At 38.5% G+C, this 21,416-nt stretch overlaps 2 long non-coding RNA genes across 2 annotated transcripts in view; one reads left to right on the top strand and one right to left on the bottom strand.

The window, feature by feature from the left end:
• The first annotated feature begins 1,083 nt into the window (after positions 1–1,083).
• LOC126821096 (uncharacterized) lies at positions 1,084–7,150 on the top strand. The gene is made up of 4 exons (XR_008787396.1): positions 1,084–1,385; positions 4,389–4,485; positions 6,454–6,542; positions 7,012–7,150. It is a non-coding gene; the product is annotated as an uncharacterized LOC126821096 (long non-coding RNA).
• A 2,189-nt stretch (positions 7,151–9,339) lies between these two features.
• The window catches only part of LOC126821165 (uncharacterized), a 60,628-nt gene continuing 48,551 nt past the window's right edge, over positions 9,340–21,416 (bottom strand). Inside the window, exons 2-4 of the long non-coding RNA XR_007680279.2 lie at positions 18,117–18,324; positions 13,999–14,099; positions 9,340–13,069 (exon numbers count right to left, since the gene is read on the bottom strand). This is a non-coding gene — a long non-coding RNA (uncharacterized LOC126821165). The remainder of the gene's footprint in view (positions 13,070–13,998; positions 14,100–18,116; positions 18,325–21,416) is intronic.

Raw genomic sequence — 21,416 nt, 5'->3', positions numbered from 1 at the left:
GCTGTTTGACCCCGGGTATCATTTTACCCTTATAATGGTCAGTCTGTGCCTTACTTAGTCTAACGATCATTTGGAATAAATCGATGAATGTGAACTTCATTTCATTTTGTCATTTGTTTCTTCGTCAGTTTCATTAGGTGACTTTAATAACACTTAAAAATCAAATATCCCCTACTTTTTTTGAATAGTATATTTCCAGCACAATACGTTTTAACAGTAAATTATAAACTTGGTTTTAATTCTTCATTGATTAATGTACATCCTCACAAGCACTCACTTATATTTATAATATTGTTTAGATACAAACATATTTATGATTATAGTTTATATTAGATGCTTAATTTATTAAAATGATAATGATCTAATTTACTCTTTTATATATCAAAACAATAAATAGATGATAGATAATTATAAATACGTGTCCATATTGTATATAGCTGTCTCTACTGTATGTTAAATCCCGGGGGTTTGGATGGCTGAATGGTTAGCGTGTGCACGCTGTATCATAAAGTCTGTCATTGAGTCAACTGGCGTTGTTTCGAATCCCCGGTTGTACGTGACAAGGAGAAGTGTCTCCTGTCCAACCCCTTGGTTTTCATCGGGTCCTCCGGTTTCCTTCCACTGCTAAAGACCCCTACGCGCAAGCGAATTATGGAAATAAAATTAAACCATATGTTAGTCCCGAATATATATATATAGTTTGTGTCAAGTTGACGTTAAACTCCATCTCTCTCTCTCTCTCTCTCTGTTAAATCCCCGAACACGAATCGTATGGTGTGGTGTGGACTGGCCTTTATTCATTGATAACTTAATCCTTTATCGTTCTATAGTATTTAATGTTATTTCAACACATTGGAGTTTTTTCTATAAGTAATTGTAAATATAATCTTGCTGACTGTATTGACATTACGTCTCTGGGTAATATATAAACGGACATCCATTTTGAAACCAATCATAGATCTTTATTGCAGATGGGCGTTGAATGCATCAAGTTGACGTCGTGCTTGGAACTGTCAGTGCTTAGACATACGCAAAACGCCGGCAGCACTTGTACGTGTTTTGAAATGCTTCAATTGCATTTTTTCTTCGCTGTACTACTCTTTTGGATCCATTTAGCAACAACTGAAAGCTTAAATTATGATCTCTTTATTAAGCTTCATAAAGGGGAAGGCGAAACAATAGAAACCGTTGGCAAAGTTTTATTGCAGACGTCAACCAGAAGTCGACTAGCGTGTGCTCGCCAATGTCTTGAGAACGATACATGCTTATCATATACGTATGGGCACAATGATTGTCACTTGTTCGATGGTAAATATACTGCATCACCGGTTGTCATGACAACAGGAAGTCCACCAAAGGAAACAGATAAAGCTTACTACAATCGTGTAAGTACTGAAACCAGTTTTAGTAATACTCTTCTGTTGGTTCTTTGAACGACCCAATTTAAAGAAAAGGCCCAAAATCCCGCTAATTCAAGAAGGCCTTCGATCGACATAAAACTTGGCACGCGCGCTTCTTTTAGAAAATAGCGCATCGATTGGCGTTTTTTTTTTAAATTTTGAATGACGTCACCATTCATGTATTGCTGCGATATTGCAAATGTCCCTAAATCAAAAGAGGGGGACATGAAGCTTGGTAATTCCAAGATGGCTTCAATTACGTCACGAATCAGAAGTTCCTCGTGGTTCATATCAATATGACCATACTTTTATAATGGCGGTAATTAGAATCGCCAATGTGCACTGCCAGTGCCTATGTGTTAAAGTCGAGTCATTTTAAATATACCCCAACCGTAATTGAGACTTTAAGGCAAAGGACCTTTGGCTAAAAAGTCCCAGATTCGCTGGGTACCCAGTTTGACCGGAGAAATTACATATACAACAGGATCTTTGTTTTCACATGGGACCTGTTTTAAATGGTATTTTACTTTGTTATTGCAAAGCGCACCTGGAACACTTCGGTGAAAGAGGTGCTATACAGATTTAGTAAATAATAATAATAATAATATCAAATATCGAAATCCGTCAACCGATGCACAAGCATGCCAAGTTTTAAGTTCAAACTTTGATTCTGTATTATATTGTGTTAGTTAACGTATCGTTAAATCTTTGATTTTGTGTCGTATTGTGTTAGTTAACGTATCTTTAAATCTTGTGTTAGTTGACGTATCTTTAAATCTTTGATTCTGTGTTGTATTGTTTTAGTTAACGTATCTTTAAATCTTTGATACTATGTTATATTGTGTTAGTTAACGTATCTGTAAACGTTTGATTCTGGGTTATATTGTGTTAGTTAACGTATCTTTAATTCCGTGCTGTATTGCGTTATTTCACATATCGTTAATTCTTCCATTCTGTGCTTTATTGTGTTATATTCATTTCTGTATTAAAGACAGTTCGTCCCGTGTTGTAACCTGGCGTTTTATAGTCTGATATTCCGTTTGCATTAGTACAGGACGGAGGGTCTGGTAAGGAAAGGTGGACAGGGCGAACAAATCAGGGTCCTGTGCATACACTGGCTCGAATACCCCTGTCCGTCAAAATGTCACCCCCCCCCCCATAGCACACGGCATTAACGAGGTTTGTACAGAAGGGCAAGATGCTAAACCAATTTCATCCATGTTAGTCAGAGAGCTTAGGAGCTGATTTGAGATGGATATGGTCATGTAATAGTCTGATATTCCGTTTGCATTAGTACAGGACGGAGGGTCTGGTAAGGAAAGGTGGACAGGGCGAACAAATCAGGGTCCTGTGCATACACTGGCTCGAATACCCCTGTCCGTCAAAATGTCCCCCCCCCCGCCCATAGCACACGGCATTAACGAGGTTTGTACAGAAGGGCAAGATGCTAAACCAATTTCATCCATGTTAGTCAGAGAGCTTAGGAGCAGATTTGAGATGGATATGGTCATGTAATAGTGGCGATTCTGCAAAAATATCAAAAAGATCGTAGAGAATTTGGAAAAGCTACGAAGCAGTTACGAATAGTTTACGAATGAGTTACTATAATTCGTAGGTAATAGGAAGACAAATATGCCCGAATCGAATAGGAAGCTATTACAGACGATAAGAAGAGGCTAAGACAGGTTTACGATGAATCTACGAATTCCGAACTGCTACGAACAATACGAATGCGTAAAAACCAAATAAGAATCACTCACGAACTTCAAGAACCGTCTACGATTTATCTACGAATCGTTTGGATTCGAGACGATTCGTGGCATTCGTAGCAGATATCGTGGTGAGGCACAAAGGGTTTTGTTTCAAGAACCGTCCACGATTTATCAGCTAATCGGAAAAAGTTTGGATTCGGGGCGGTTCTTGGCATTCTTTGCCCACGTGAAGGCCGGACATTAGTGAGAGAGCTTAGGAGCAGATTTGAGCTGGATGTAAATAGTCCGGGGAAAGCATCAAATTTTCAACAAATTTAATGCTATTTATTACCGAATAAACTTCTCATTTTTGATAGGCACCACATCATCCGAAAATGGTATGGTGGCAATTTTGGATCTTCAAGAGTGCAGCAAGGCACAAAATTGTCTGAGCTTTATAGGTGGTTTAATGGTTGAGAGCAACACGTTAATTGAAACGAACAGCTTGAGACCATTAAACAACTTAAAATACAGACACTCGTACGTGCTTTCCAATGAATACGTCTCACGAGTCCAAAATTTTCACTAGTATAAATAATGTACGCTTGGCACATTTGAAATAATGATACGCCAACATCAAAGGATGACGTCGCATCTGTATTTTAAAACTAGTACTGTTGGACGGCTATGATGCTCTCCCCGTTAACCCTAATTGTATTAAGGGATACACTGAGAATGGCGGTAGTTACTCTCTGTTAACCCTAATTGTATTAAGGAATACATTGAGAATGGTGGTAGCTTTTTAAAGATACGGTCTCGCGATAGATTAATTAGGTTGAATAAGTTTTTGGTCCAAACATATCTTAAGCTTACTCTTCCGGACACCTGTTACCACTGTTTGTCGTGTAATTTGTACACGAGGAGCAGTCCATTTGCTGATTACACTATTTTGCTTGAATACACTATTTTGCCTATAACGTTTTTTAGGACTTCGAATTCTGTCTTATGGTTTGGATTGTTCGTACTTGGTTTTATTTTATTTCAAATCACACAGTTTGTACGCGATTCTTTAAGTATGTTTTGAAAATGGCGGAGTAAGAACTCTAATTTCATTTGTTTTTCAGATGTTTTTGTGAAAGTGGCGGAATAATAACCCTTTTCATTTGTTTTTCATTTATTTTTCAGATCTTTTGTGAAAATGGTGGAATAAGAACCCATCTTATTTGTTTTTCCAGGTGTTTTTTCAGCTATTTTATAAATTGACCGAATAAAGAAACCCATTTCATTTATTTTTCAGGTGTTTTGTGAAAATGGTGGAATAAGAAACACGACCAGTAATAAATGTGTATGTTTTAATAGTTATGTTGGCGAGCATTGTGAGAGATTAATGACAGGTAAAATGAATATGAATGTACTACGAACTGAAATGAAATGAAATGGGGTTTAACGTCCCACTGTTCTGCTCCAACTGGGCTAATGAAGACGGGCATACGCCATACAATGAGCTAATAGGGAGATTTTGCCCGGACATCGGCGCTACGGCCTACTCAAATCGAATTCCAACTGTCAAGGGATTTTTACGTGCACCCCAATGTGTACACGCGATCTCGGTCTTCCGTGCCACCCGAACGACTAGACATCTATCCTTGTCAGGCCCTCCACCCTGCACCACTGACAAGGGGAAACCACGCTGAAAATCCCGAAGAACTTTCTAGGCGAACACCTGGAGCTCCCTGTACTTAGCCATCGTGGCTCCCTGTTCTACGACGCCGCATGCGAGTATGGTATGCTCGGGGGATCCCGGTAGACGTTAATGTTATCGCGTAGTCTAGTTCTATATTTACGTCGTGTTTGATGAAACGGTGGGACATTGCCACACGCGACATTGGTGCATGAACTAGAAACATCAGGATATACTCTAGAAAGCACCATTGAGAGTTTTTCAAACAGAAATTCTCGTTCCCGGGGTTAGAGATCCGCTCCAGTACTCACTAAATAGGTGGCCCTGAAGGGTATAGGCCCAGGTACAGGTAACTCTGATCCTATAGTCTATGGTAAAAAGTATGCGATAAAATCTGATAAATGTGCTATGTTGAAATAGTGCCCGGACAGCCGTGTAACGGTCTACGAATTCCAACTGTCAAGGGTTCCTTTATGTGCATGTGAATCTGTACACCAGTCCAACGCCACTGACAAGGGTAACCATGCTGGAAAATGACAATGAACATGGGACGTCCAGGTTAGCGAGCCAACGTCTTGCTCACCGAGCCACCACGGACCTCCTGATAAAATCGACCTCTGCTTTCAAACCTCTTAAAGTTAACTTCACTGGTTTTGTTCTAAAAACACGACGTTTCGACAAGAATCCTCTGAACGTTATCAAAGCTCGACGTTTCGACAAGTATCCCCTTAACGTTATCAAAGCACGACGTTTCGACAAGTATTCTCTTAACGTTATCAAAACACGACGTTTCGACAAGTATCCTCTGAACGTTATCAAAAGACGACGTTTTGACAAGTATCATCTTAACATTATCAGAGCACGACGTTTCTCTTAACGTCATCAAAGCACGACGTTTCGACAAGTATTCTCTTAACGTTATCAAAGCATGACGTTTCGACAAGTATTCTCTTAACGTCATCAGAGCACGACGTCTCGACAAGTATCCTCTTAACATTATCAAAGCATGACGTTTCGCCAAGCATCCTCTGAACGTTATCAAAACACGACGTTTCGACAAGTATCCTCTTAACGTCATCAGAGATCGACGTTTCGACAAGTAATCTCTTAACGTTATTAGAGCATGACGTTTCGACAAGCATCCTCTTATAGTCGTGCTTTTGAAATAAACCCTGTGATTGTTTCCCATAAAAATTGTGTTCCGTTAAGGCAGTGATTCTCAACCAGTATCCCGGGGCACACAGGTGAACCGGGAGATCTTCTTAAGTGTGCCGCGAAATTTTGAACTGCACACTAAGACGATTTCTCACTAAAGAAGTCAGCTATTTGACTGATGAAATTCGAAACACTGCAATAAAGTAAGTTCATAGCTGTGTTTGACTTTTGATTCATTCTATGTATCTATGACTAGTCTGTGTCTACGGCTGTATACCGTCTATGACTTGTCATGTTTTTATTTTCCAAAATTCAAATATTTTTCATATATATTTAGCCAGGTGTGCCGCTATTTCTTCATGTGGCCCAGGGTGTGCCGTTGGCACAAAACGGTTGAGAACCACTGTGTAAATGTGACGAATGTGGTGTGCCAGTTCTTTTTGGGCAACCCGAAACAAGTTTCCACGTTTTTTGGAATGTATACATAGCTAACACCCATACTTGTATATTCTCTATATTTTGTCAGATTGTAGTGATGGATATTTAGCAGGACAATACTACGGACAAGATGCCGTATTTACAGTTAAACCTGATGCTGCACCCAACCCATTCGAGGTAAGGCTGCTCTGTTATTCCTGTGCATCCAATTTTGAATACCATTGGGTAGCTTCTGTACAACTGCCCAATCAGACAAAGGAAGCATCTGGCCAATTTCCCGGGGGACGTACATGACTCAGGCACGTATAATCTTTATAAGGAACGTGTGGGGTTTAAGTTTGGAGATATCATTCGGAGTTCCTAGGGGATCGTCATAACTCCTCAGCTTAGAGGCCGAGATAGAGACAACATGTTTCAGTCGTTAGGTCAGAGCACTTGGCTGGTCAAACTCAGGAGGTAGATATTATGACTCTCAATGTACTATCCTAATGTTGTATTTTATATATAAACTTAGTTATAACAAAACAGGGTGTTCCAGAATTATTTGATCATTGAAATAGTTTATATACAGCGTGAAAGTTCAAGACGATAGGGTCACAGCATTACAAATGAATGTATAACAAATGTGGTTTTTTTTCTATTTCAGGTGCGTTGTATTATGAAGACACACGGTCGATTGGTTTTCCAACGGCAGAAAGACGGTAACGTGAGTTTCAACCGAACATGGTCGGAATATAAAGAAGGATTTGGTAATGTAAGGGGAGATCACTGGTTAGGAAATGACAAGATTTACTACTTGACAAACAATAAGCATATGATAATGGCCGCCGCGTTTAACACGACGAACGTAACAAAGATGGTTTATTATAGAGATTTCCAGATCAGAAGCGAAGAACTGGATTACCAATTGTACTTTGCTGAGGCGATAACTATGCTGGACTCCACCCGATACGCTGGCGACTGTCTGAAACCATACAATGGTAGTTCTTTTACTACCAATAATAAACCCGAGTTGTCACCCACTTGTCCACAAAGGTTCAACGGGTGGTGGCGCCTCAACTGTTCTTCTTCGTGTAATCTGAATGGGGCTATACGAACCAATAAGAGCAGTTCTGCTTGCTTAAATCATAATGCCACTGATTCGTATGAGGCTATTTGGAATGCGTCTGCCGTGGTCGGATATGCGTTATTTGAAACGGTGATGCAGTTGTACACCGTTAACACCAACGAGAGCATTTTTCTGTAAAACCATACTAATGACGGAAAATAAACAACAACAAAAAACTTTTATTGTGTAGCTCTAATTCAAATCTGATTAAACTCTGATTCTATTTCGTTTCGTTTTCTATAATCAAGAATTTCATTAAAACTTCATTACACCAAGATCCAGGTGAGCAATCTGTTTCACAGAGGATTACGAAAGTCTTCTAATATCTCTGTAACATGACTGTTTCGACACGTGATGTCACATTACGCGGCGTCAATCATTGGCTCAATGGCGCGTGCATTGTTTACATAAGACGTTACTGATTCTAGGGAAATGGTGAATTTTACTTATTTTATTACCCATTTACACTAAATAAGAAATGATTTTTAGCTACAAATAATACAAACGCCTTTATTTATTTTTCTAATACATGAAAAAAATGTTTTAGAATTTGATTTGACGGGAAAAAAAAGTTAATACTATTAGTGATAATATTTATCCTTATCAATGATTGTAGCGGCCTAGCGAATATTCACTGCTGATCAGTGTGCCAGGTGAGTTGTTAAATAACCCGCGCTTTGATTGCTGTTAGGGATTAGCAAATCAAATGGTACGTTGAGTCGAAAAATGAATGTATTGAAAATTTGATTCAAATTTCTTTATCCTGAGCGAAGTTATGACTGTTTAAAGATGTAGCGTAGCTCGTTTATTATATAGTAGCTACTGAAATGAAATGGGGTTTAACGTCCTACTGTTCTACTCCGATTGGGTTATTATTTTTTGTTCGAGATTTGTTTTCGCTGTATGTTTCTAATGAAATGTAAATTCTGTAGGAGAACAAAATCAAAGGTAGATAATCTGCGGCTTGGATTCCATCGGATTAAAAATAGACACATCAAAAGCGCTGTTACCATAGATTGCAAATGAAAATGAAATGAAATGGGGGTTTAGCGTCCTACTGTTCTGCTCCGACTGGGCGGATGATGACTATGGCCTACTCTTATATCGAATTCCAACTGCCAAGGGATCGTCCAATCCGAACGACTAGACAGCTGTCCTTGTCAGGCCCTCCGTCCGGAACCACTGACAATGTCCCAGCCACGTCTGAAATTCCCGATGAACTTTCTCGGTCAATGCAGGGATGGAACACCCGACCTCCAGGCTAGCGAACCAACGTCTTACCCACTTGTGGCTGCAGCATAGATTCCAGGTAGCGCTCTGTCTTCATTAGAACGGTTCGTGAAGAAAAGGTGGAAGTTACATTCCCTTTTATTCCTTTCTTCCATTACAGGTAGTGCTTCCTATTGACCATATCCCGTTTATATCGCCCGGGGTCGGTGGGCTGGGGTGTGTCTAGTGGTTTAACGCGTGCGCCTGAAATCATAAGGTCTGTCATTGAGTCAAGTGGCGTGTTTGGTTTCGATTTCAAGCTTGTAGGTGAAAAGGGGTAGGGTCCCTTAAATGAGGTCCAGTGGCTTAAATGAGGTCCAGTGGCTTAAATGACGTCCAATGGCTTAAATGAGGTCCAGTGGCTTAAATGACATCCAGTGGCTTAAATGAGGTCCAGTGGCTTAAATGACGGCTAGTGGCTTAAATATGACGTCCAGCGGCTTAAATGATGTCCAGTGGCTTAAATGAGGTCCAGTGGCTTAAATGACGTGCAGTGGCTTAAATGACGTCCAGTGGCTTAAATATGACGTTCAGCGGCTTAAATGACGTCCAGAGGGTTTATTGACGAGACACAGTCTGTAAATATAAAACACTTAATAACCCCAAAAAAATTATTTTTATTATAAACTTTTACAATCAAGGCGAATTGTGAACAGCTACAGATACAAGGGAGATAATAACATTAGAAACCGGTAACAAGCATTGTAGAATTGATACGTTAGCACGCATAACTGCAAAAGATACAAGAAACGAGTTAAAAATAATATGCGTCTATACGTGGAAGTCAACATGATCGACTGCACATGCGTGTGTCTCCGTAGCAGAGTGAGTTTTCCATAGGTATGACACTCTCCCTGATCTGAGGTAACCCTAGATTATCATGGTTGACACATGCGCATATTAGATAATGACTTCTTTGTATATTCGCAAATTTTAAAATCTAAATAAATAAATAATAAAATAAAATCAAGACACATTCTGTTAATTTGTTAATGTGTAGAAAACAAATGTTTAAAATACAAACGTTCCGGGGTCGGAATTCATGCAATCTGATTAAAACACCGATCCTATTTCGTTCCGTTATTTTTATAGTTTAAAAATGTCGTTTTAATTGTCTTCACCCACCAGGATCTGGAAGAGTTGTTAAATAACCCGGGTTCTGGTTAACCCTTGCTCTGGGTGATATCAAGGATTAGCGCCAATCAAATGGTATGTTAAGTCGAGTTCCTATCGTGTGGCCGACGTGGTCTAGAGTGCCGCGCTTCGACCTCTAGCTGGCCGGTCACCTCTGGCTTGCGGCTGTGGTTTCGATCCCTGGTGTGAGCTTATGTGGCTGGAGATAGGGGCGCCTTCTCAACCTCTTGGGTTTACTCCGGGTACTCCAGTTTTCCCCCACAAGAAAGACGCCTGCGCGTGCGCTAAGATAATAAGAAAAACTGAAAAAGAAGACTTGTCTGCGATATCACCTTCGGTGGATGCGAACATTACACGCTAAAGACAGAACGGATCTTAATGTAGTGCGGGCCATCAAAAGTATAAATAAAGGACCCGAAATGTAGATCCGTATTTTAATCAGATTGGAATTCATGCGGTATTGCCATTAAGAAAGCATACTGATTTAATTGTTGACCTACTCAGAAGGATAAAGGTCACTAAAATTTTATATTTTCATATTAAAAGACACATATGTACAAGGCGATCACATATTTCGAGATTTACACAAAATTTTATAACACAAAATGCATAGCTTGGGGGTTGAGGTTGGGATGAATGCATAATTAAAGGGAGATTATGGCATTTTTTAAAATCTCTAAAATTAAAAGGAATATTACTTGTTTAATATTTTTTTCAGTGGCAATCCGGGGGGTTTGTTAATTCCAAAATAAAAGAATAAAAGAAACATAAACACAGATTGACCACATAAATTATAATACACAAAGCATAGCTTATGGGATTGAATACACATTTTAAGGGGGGATAACTGGAATTTAAACATCTCTATATTAAAAGTATTGTTTCTATGGCATTTAATAAATAAAAGGAATTTACACAATTCTATACAGGGACTATGGAATATAAATAACATTTTCATATCAAGCCACGCTCCTTTAGTGATTATTAAACTACACAAAAGCCATTTGGCCAAATCTAGAAAACCTCCGTAGCTCATCTCTCTATTGTGAGTGGTCAGTAAGTTGTAATAATATGCGCATGTCTGGCGTCGATCACGCATTTCAGTCTTAAAGCTGCAGTACAGGTACACTTCTAGGTACTGTTCTGCTACAACTGGGCCAATGAAGACGGACATACGCCATGCAGTGTGCTTTGGGGGAAATATTGCCCAGACAGCGGCGTTACGGTCTACTGTCATATCGAATTTCAACAGCCATGGGATCTGTTACGTGCACCCCAATGTATACAATGGACCTTGGTTTTTCGTACAACGTCTAAAGTTTTCCTTTAAATAACACATTGTGAAACATTGAGCTCTCAAAAATTCAAAATATCACCGTTTGTATAAGAAGTATCCGGACCCAGCTCACTGATACGTGACCGCCATTTCTGTCCCGTGATTTAACACAGCAATAGGGTTAGTGCTAAATGATAAGGTCAGCTTAGTGCTTGGTCAAAGGTCACCATATGTAAACAGGACTAGCGCTAATCCCAACCCTAACCCTGGACCTAGTCCCAATGCTTACCCTTACCTAAAATCTACCCAACAATAACGTGCCCTAACCTTATTTACATCTCAGCGACCTTGACAAAAATTGAGCTGGCCTTAACAAATAGATTTAACACAGCAATAGGAAGATTAGATACATCAGCTAGTAATCTACAAATAGCAATAAATTAAATTTACATGAAGGCACCCATAATATTAGTCTTATATATGCATAATAACTTATCTCCTATATATGGGTATGTTTTGCATATCGTTATATTGACCAATCAGTGTTTGTTTTGCATCTGACTATGCATCGGATCATATCATCAAAAATAACAAAATTATCCCAGACAAAATCTTAATCATTCATCATACCTCAACCAAAGCAAATATTATTAAGCGTGACCCAACACCTGGAGGATTTACATGTAACGCCATAAAAAATAACAAAATCATTAATACAATTGTTTTAATCATCATGCCCCTATTGACGTCAAAAGAAAATTCGATACGGACATGCGATAGGGACCAGGGATTTCCGCTTACCATAAGTCTCTATTACTAATCGCGAATTACTTAAAGGGTCAATAATCTAAATCGCATTCATTCAAATGTACCAATCTGACGGCATACTAAACACGCTGTCTGTCCACATTTAGCCCCGCTTAAGAACAGACACTAAGCTATTTGACCGACATTTTAAGACCTAAATGACCAATTTTAGTATATTTCGAGGATTTTGAGAAGTATATATTCTGCTTTCAGTTAATAAAATTGAAAAGTTTTTGTGCACTAATTGTTGAATATGGCGGCCATTTATGGTAGAGATGTATTCTCCTTGGTATCAAAGGGTCAAAGTTCTCAATTTTTATTTTCTTGTTAAAAGGAATTTGATTTTATAATTTAGGCCAAACCAACTGAAGTTTTAGTTCTTCGGGGTTGTGGTCAATAAATAAATACTACAGCCAATTCCTGTGTACGATGTTTTGTTAAAAGGTTAAAACTGAAATATTTGAAATTAAAACTTTTTTAAATTAGTTTTTATTTCCTGAAGAAATTGGGGGCAGAATTTTTAATAGGATTTCCCGAAGAACAGAAATTTAAAGTGATGTAGCCTAAGGATATTTTCGTTTAGCTGTGCAATGTCACTTACAGGCAATATAACTATGTATATTAATTATAAAACTTGAACTAGGACCTATACATTACTATTCACGAAAACAAAATAAAACAAACATAAACACAGAAGCAAGAGTTAATGTGGAACCAGAGTAACCTCCCTTGGAGACTCCATTCATACATCTGAAAGGCAAGCTGCAGTTATTTTCATGCTCCAACACATCTTGACATATTTTCGCTTTTTGTTTCATATTTAAGCTAAAGTTCACTTCCGTTTGGTTTTCATCACTGAAATTAAGTTCGGCGTCGTCAATTTGCCACATATGGTTCGAGAAGGTTTTGCTCATGGTGAACTGGGTGTTGTTTCTGAAGTATTCTTGACTTCCGGGTGACACGAGCTGCAATGTTATGGTGCATGTTTGTGTTCGACTGTAAGGGTCGGTGGGACACAGGGTGGTGATGATCTCTCGACGGTGCCACAGGATATAACCCTCAGAACGGATTGTTACCGTGGCAGGAAACATGGCCTTTGGTGGTAAAACACTGAAATATATATACATTTTAAATGTGGGGTTATTAAATTCATTTACCCCCCCCCCTTTTTTTTGCTGTAGTGGCTTAGTATACATTATGTATTGGAGCAGGTCTAAACACTAAAGCGACCTGCAGATTTCGTCAAGGTCACAAGATGTAAACAGGATTGGGGCTCAAGAATTTTGCCCAGGATTGTTGGTTAGGGTAAAGGTTAGCGCTAGGTCTAGACTTAGGGTTGGGGTTGGTGCTAGCCCTGGATAGATAAGTCACGATTCTCCTCACACCACCTCAGTTGACGGAATTGCAATCGTGTAACGCGGAATACAGTCCCTTCACAGTTCTGTCAGTCACAACTGATGTTGTGTTGAGTAGAATCGTGGCGTAATTAAACACAACAAATATGCTTCAGCTGTCATGGTTGGTTGAGATATTTTCTCAGGCAGTCGGCACAAGCGTTCTTGTCCCAAATTCCCATTTTCACTCGATTGTCACTCTTTTTGGGTTTGACAGAATTCAGTTCCGCAACCTTCAATCGATCATCCCCTATAACGGTACTGAATTCCGAGTCACGTGATTCCTATTGCGTTGATTCAGAACGTTCTGGGCGACAACCTATCAACCAAAATTTCCAATTAAAGGGAGACAACTCAGTCAATTCTCAGAGATACAATGTCTACACTCTGTTATGCTATATTAGACCCGATTTAGCGTCTCGGAAATATGAAATGAAATGAAATGGAGTTTAACGTCCCACTGTTCTGTACCGACTGGGCTAATGAAGACTGGCATAGGCCATACAGTTTGCTAAGAGGAAGATTTTGCCAGGACAACATTACATCTTGCAGTTATACATCGTCTTCAGTACGTCCAGGCGGCGGCGAAGCCCCATCAAATATTTTTTTGGATGACATTATAGATCAACAGGGAAAAAGACTTACGCATTAGAATAAGTGAGTTCCGGAGACCAAACTGTAGAAACGTTGGTTGAGATCTGGCGAACATTATTAGGATACCAGGCCAATCTTTTATCGGTCCAAGTCTAAAAAATAAAACATACAATAATATAAACTTTGTAAATCTTCCAATGTTAAAACAATCGGGCTATCGAAGACGGGCATACGTCATACAGTGCTCTATGGGGGGGGGGGGGTGATGATTCCCGGACAGCTGCGATACGGCCCATTCTTATTTCAAATTGCAACTGTCAAGGGTTATTTTATGTGCACCTCAAAGTGTACACCGGACCTCGTTTTTTTTGGTACCATCTGAACGATGGTTATTTTTCGTGAAAGTCAATGTAACTGCCCGGTCCGAGTTATTTTATATGCACGTCAATGTGTACACGGGGTCTCGTTCTATTTTCTCCCATCCGAACGACTAGATACTGTTCTTGCAACTGCCAAGGGTTATTCTACGTGAAAGTCAATGTGTATACAAGACAATAATATAAACTTTGTAAATCTTCCAATGTTAAAACAATCGGGCTATCGAAGACGGGCATACGTCATACAGTGCTCTATGGGGGGGGGGGGGTTAATGATTCCCGGACAGCTGCGATACGGCCCATTCTTATTTCAAATTGCAACTGTCAAGGGTTATTTTATGTGCACCTCAAAGTGTACACCGGACCTCGTTTTTTTTGGTACCATCTGAACGATGGTTATTTTTCGTGAAAGTCAATGTTGCTGCCCGGTCCGAGTTATTTTATATGCACGTCAATGTGTACACGGGGTCTCGTTCTATTTTCTCCCATCCGAACGACTAGATACTGTTCTTGCAACTGCCAAGGGTTATTCTACGTGAAAGTCAATGTGTATACAAGACCTCGGTTTTCCGTACTATCCGAGCGATTAGATACTATATTACTGCCCGGTCCGAGCTACCCCTACTGTGGTCTACTGTTATTTCGAATTCCAACTGTCAAGGGTTCTTTTACGTGCACCCCAATGTGTACACGGGACCTCAGTTTCCGTCCCAGCCGAACGACTACACCACTGGCAAGGATGAACCACGCCGGAACAATCCGATGAAACACGGGGCCTCCTGGTAAGCGATCCAACATCTTATTCAATGAGCCACCGTGGCTCCCAATAAAATAATGACTTTTAATTTAAAGATACATTATGGGAGATAAGATAAAAAGCTGCCAGTTCTCACTATAATAGTTAAACACTAGATAATGTAAAGTCAATTTGCTGAAAATGTCAGTCAAATTGATCCACTATGAACCGAGAACTATGCGATTAAAATTTCCGCCTAGCCAGTACTAAAGTCAGTACGATAAACAGCAGTCTTGATTATCCATTTAATCGATAAATCGCGAAGGAAAGTTAATAATTGATAATTTAGATAACATTTCAGGCCTAAAGAAAGACCTGCGATAGACAGATTTAGCACTTGCATAATGTATGTTTAAGAAATTGTGAAATATTAAAAATAATAATGACATTCTTTTTTAACATAATGATGATATTCCATTTTAAGTACTTAAACATACTATATTTACCAGTTAAATAACCGATATATTAATGACTTGTGATATGTTTAATATAATAATGACTCAATATTTGAAATAATAATCACTTCCCATTTTACGTATCGGTGAAATATTTGAAATAGTGATATGTTTAAAACAATGATGACCCAATCTTTGAAATAAATCGAAATCGAAAACTAAATAGATGCCACATATTAATTAATTGCATATTTATCTTTTTCAAAAGTATCGAGTAATTAACTGATTATCTATATTTCGTTTAAGCATAAAATGTTCACGATCAAACTCAGTCAAGGTTTTGAAGTACCTGGTAGTGAAACTATAATATGCTTATCTCTGCTTAGTTTTAGTGGAAAATGTACATGATTGAACTCTGTCATAATAATGACTCAACATTTGAAATAATAATGACTCAACATTTGAATTAATAATGACTCAATATTTGAATTAATAATGACTCAATATTTAAAATAACAATGACTTAATATTTGAAATAATAATGACTCAATATTTAAAATAGTATGACTCGATATTTGAAATAATGACTCAATATTTGAATTAATAACGATTCAATATTTGAATTAATAATAACTCAATATTTGAAATAATAATGACTCAATATCTGAATTAATAATGACTCAATATTGAAAATAATAATGACTCAATATTGAAAATAATAATGACTCAATATTTTAAATAATAATGACTCAGTATTTTAAATAATAATGATTTTCCATTTTAAACATCTGTGAAATATTTGTAATATACTATTCAAAAAAAGTAGGGGATATTTGATTTTTAAGTGTTATTAAAGTCACCTAATGAAACTGACGAAGAAACAAATGACAAAATGAAATGAAGTTCACATTCATCGATTTATTCCAAATGATCGTTAGACTAAGTAAGGCACAGACTGACCATTATAAGGGTAAAATGATACCCGGGGTCAAACAGCAAAGTTACCACAGCATCACAACCAAGTCAGTAACGGGTAAATCCTCCTCTGTTTGCCAAACAAGCATTGATCCGACGTGGCATACTCCTAATGAGACGTCTAAGGTCATTTTGGTCCAGATTGTCCCATTCCTGTTGCAACGCAGCAGCAAGTTCTTGGACATTGGCAGGACGTTGTTGACGTTGACGTAACCTCTGTCCAAGCATGTCCCAGACATGCTCGATGGGGGAGAGGTCGGGACTCAGTGCTGGCCAAGGTAATGTGGTGATGTTCTGTTGTTGGAGGTAACCTGTAACGATCCTGGCCCTGTGACATCTTGCGTTGTCATCCTGGAAGATGAAACGGCGGCCATGACGTCGTGCGAACGGCACAACATGGACTGCCAAGATATTGTCCCGGTAGTACTGGCCTGTAACACGCCCTGCAACAACATGTAAAGCCGTTCTTCCAGCAACAGTGATGCCTCCCCACACCATAACAGAACCACCCCCGAATCGATCATGTCTGATGACGTTAACGTCGTGGAAGCGCTCGTTTCGACGACGCCACACCCTCTTACGTCTGTCCAAAAAATCAACAGTGAACCTTGACTCATCTGAAAACATCACATTGCTCCAGCGTCGATTATCCCAGTGTTGACGATCCCTACACCAACGACGTCTTGCCTGAATGTGATGATCTCTCAAACAAGGGATCACGCGAGGACGTCGGGCGCGAAGGTGACCCCTATGCAGTCGATTCCGAATCGTCTGGCCACTCACTCTCACACCAGTGTCTGTTTGAAGACGAGCGCTGATCTGATTTGCTGTGATGACACGATTTCTCAAGGCCAAGGTACGGATAAATCTATCCTGGGCTTGAGTTGTCGCCCTTGGTCGACCTGAGCGTGGTCTGTCCTGTACAGATTGTGTATCACGGTATCTGGACCATAGCCTGCTTATGACAGACTGAGAAACATTCATCGTCTGCGCCACAACCGCCTGTGTTGTGCCGATCTGTAGCATGCCAAGGGCACGTAACCTTTCATTTTTGGTAAGCCGACGCATATCAAAATTTGTTTTCTGGTCACTAAAACAATTAAACTGATTTTTCCACCCTGGAATTCAATGCCACAATGACAGTAACATTCAAAGTCAGAGTCGTGCAAATCTTGGATTGGACCCCCATGATGATCCCAAGCATCACCTGCATTCCATGCGGTAGCTATTGGTGCGTTTGGGCGTCACATGTAACTGGGAATGTTTCTTCTGTTAGGTTCTATAGTGACTTTTTTCGTAGTCATTTGCATATTTTAGTATTATGCCCCCAAAATCATATATCCCCTACTTTTTTTGAATAGTATATTAATGACTTTTCATTCTAAGTACTTGTTAAATATTTGAAGTAATAATGACTCAAATATTTGAAATAATGATGACTTTCCATTTTAGTCATATTTAAAATATTGAAATATTTAAAATATTTTACTCTAATAGTTGGAATAATAATAACTTTCCATTTTAAGTACCTTTAAATATTTGAAATAATAATTACTGGAATATTTGAAATAATAATTACTTTCCATTTCAAGAACCTGTGAAATTTCTGAAATAATAATGACTTACTATTTTAAGATCTATTAAGCTCTCCATCTCCTGTTTCATCAAATCAATATCTCTAATGTGCCATAAAGTACCGGTTAACGTCACGGAAACTTGATTCGGCCATTTTTCAGGTGGACGAACTTTAGCGTTATATTTATGTAAAATGGTGCTGTAAATTTGACTGGCTTCTTCTAAATATGCATCCGGGTCATTACTCTGACTTGATACACTGGAAATAGAAAGTGGAGAGATTAGCTGTTAAATTAAAATTTATTATAATGAGAACAGTTGACCATGGTGATTTCAGGATTTAATTCCTTGCAGTATCAACAATCGACGTTTAGTAATTTTAAACAACCGTCATCCTCGCCTTGGCTCAGTATAAAACATATTTGTATCTTTCTGTCGTCGCGGGGGTCGGAGGGGCCTCATAAGTGGAATAGCTTAGGGCCTCACTTTATGGTCAGATATAAATATTAAGGCGATCTGCAGATTTCGTGAAGGTTACAAGATATAAACAGGATTAAGGCACGTGATTGTTGCCGAGAATTGTTAGGGTAAAGGTAAGGGTTAGGGATAGAGCTAGGTCTAGGGTTATGGCTAGCCCTGTTTACAGCTCGTGACCGTGACGAAATCTAACACTGGTTGCAACACAATATCTCAAAACATAGTCACAGCAATCAAATAATAGTATAGGTTTTAAACATACACAATATTATGTTTTATTTATGTTGATTAGTCTATAATATAAATTTGAAATTACTTTGCCGGAAGCTTTCCCTGAATTACCACAATGAAATTTCTCATAATATTAAATATCTCATAAACCACAACGAAATTAAATTATTATTGGAATCATTGTAAAACTGAGACACATTTTATGAAATACCACACAGTATCTCTTGGTGGTAGTAAGTTTCTTGGCATCCTATATTTATATTTAAAGGACCCTGTTTGCTATCCAGTTTGTGTTTTCTTCTGGTGCATGTGTAGCTAGATGTAGTCATAAAATGTTGATATAAACTTGCTGCAAGTACAGGGCATTGTCAATGGGACCTGCTGGTGGTAATGTATTTCCTGGCAACCTATATTTATATGTAACGGATCCTCTTTGCTATTTAGTTTGTGTTTTACTTTTAGCTACATTAATAGTTAGATATTGTCAAATGATGTTGTAGAATTCCTACAACTAAAATTGTCAATGGAACTATTGACAAATATTGAGCATTTTACCCAAATCTCACAAAGCACCTTGATGGTAGTAGTATGTTTTTTGGCAACCCCTATGTATATCTAAGGGATATCTTTTTTTCTTTTTGGTACATATATAGTTAGATTTTGTCATTAAATTTTGATAGTAACTTGCTGCAGCTAAAATATAGGACATTTAGTCCATGGAACTATAGCAAATGTTTGTCGTATTTTACCAATAGCCGAATATTTCCTGGCAACCCAGGTTTTTTAACAGGATCTAATTTGCTATAAAGTTAGTGTTTTTCTTTTCGGTACATGTTGATATAAACTTACTGCAACCTAGCTAAATACAGGTCTAACAAATCCTTGTGATTTTTACCATATTGATGATAACAAGGTCTATTTTGGAATGTTATCAACAACGGCTTACTAGTGTTACAGTGTTTAAACACGGGATTTAACATGACACTGTTGTTTGTATTACACCTACTGAGTCATGTACCTCCATCAGAGAAGGTATCTTTAAGAGAGAGAGAGAGAGAGAGTCGGTCTTAGGTTCAGTACACACATAGGCGGGAACGTTTACGATCCCTTGGCAGTTGGAATTTCACATATTTAGCAGGCCGTACCGCTGCTGTCCGGGCAGATTTTTCCCCATAGCACACGCCGAAGTAGAACAGTTAGCTAGTTAACTCCTTGTCTTTTCATTTCATTTTTAAATAAAACAAGATAATTAGAAGGGACGTCTATCTATTCCCTCCATTTCTACTGCCTCGACCCTGTCTCCCTGTGTAGCTAAACTGTTAAACACATTCTGCACACACAGAACTATCTACTTTGATAATAGATCTCTGCCCTGATTGGACGCCATATTGAAAAATGAGCGTACTATTTTGTGACGCCTTTCTAACCCGCTTTACACCTTTCATACACATATAGACTAATAAAGATTTCATTCAATGGAAGCGGAAAAAATACTTTTAAATATTCTCGAAGTATACTTAGTGATTGCGACTAAAATCGATTAAATTAAGAATAATGTCCGTGAACAAGCGTAACTTTCGTATGTGCTTAACATTGCCTTCAAAACGGCAATACTATATACCGGAAACACCGGAGAACACAGGAAAACACCATTTTATACTGAATACCGGAAAACACCGGAAAAACACTAAATACCGGAAAACACACTAAATACCGGAAAATACCCTAAATAGATAACCCGGAGACTGGCACCCTAAATAGGTAACCGGGAGCCTGGTCATCTGTGTGCCTGGGTTAGGGTTAGGGTTAGTTTTAGTCTTAGTTTCCGTTTTATAGTATAGCCCTTCTCCGGGTTACCTATTTAGGGTGGTTTCCGGTATTTAGTGTGTTTTCCGGTATTAAGTGTTTTTCCGGTGTTTTCCGGTATTCAGTATAACATTTTTTTTCCGGTAGTTTTCCGGTTGTTTTCCGGTGTTTTCCGGTATATAGTATAGCCCCTTCAAAACATGTAATTTAGTGTTTCCGACCAAAAACGTCGAATTAGGAATTGAAAATGTCGGTAAACTAGCTTCGTGTCTGTTCTCAAACGGAGCTAGTTGTAGACAGACAATGTAACTTTCGTATGTGCTAAACACTGTCTGCAAAACATATGATTTATGTAATTTAGTGTTTTCGACTAGAATCGTAGAAATAAAAATAATGTCAGTCAACGAGCTTCGAGTCTGTTCACAAGCGGACCTAGTTGTAGACAGACAGCGTATATTCGTATGTGCTAAACATTGTCTGCAAAACATATGATTTATGTTATTGAGCATTCGGTAATTATCGTTGTTTCTTTTAGAAGTAAAACATCAAAGGTTACAAAATTAATCCATCATAACACGCGTGCGTCATGACACCATAACTAAAACATTAGACTAATTTCAGCCTCATTTGCTTAATTACATTTTCTGGTATAAAAAATCGTTCTACTTATGAATAATAACGGTTGGGTATGTCTATACATACGATGTGTTTATAATATGTTTATTCTGTTTTGTTACGGTTGTTGAAACGTCAAAAAAAGAGCGCCGATGAGTCATTCGGGTTGGGTATCGGTTTCTCTGTGAACAAGTGTTGTTAGATTTAATAGATTTAATAATG

The sequence above is a fragment of the Patella vulgata genome, chromosome 1 (genome assembly GCF_932274485.2).
Source record: "Patella vulgata chromosome 1, xgPatVulg1.2, whole genome shotgun sequence".
In the NCBI taxonomy this organism is placed as follows: Eukaryota; Metazoa; Mollusca; class Gastropoda; family Patellidae; genus Patella; species Patella vulgata.
The sequence above is the reverse complement of the archived record's forward strand: the minus strand, read 5'-3'. Positions and strand labels throughout refer to the sequence as shown.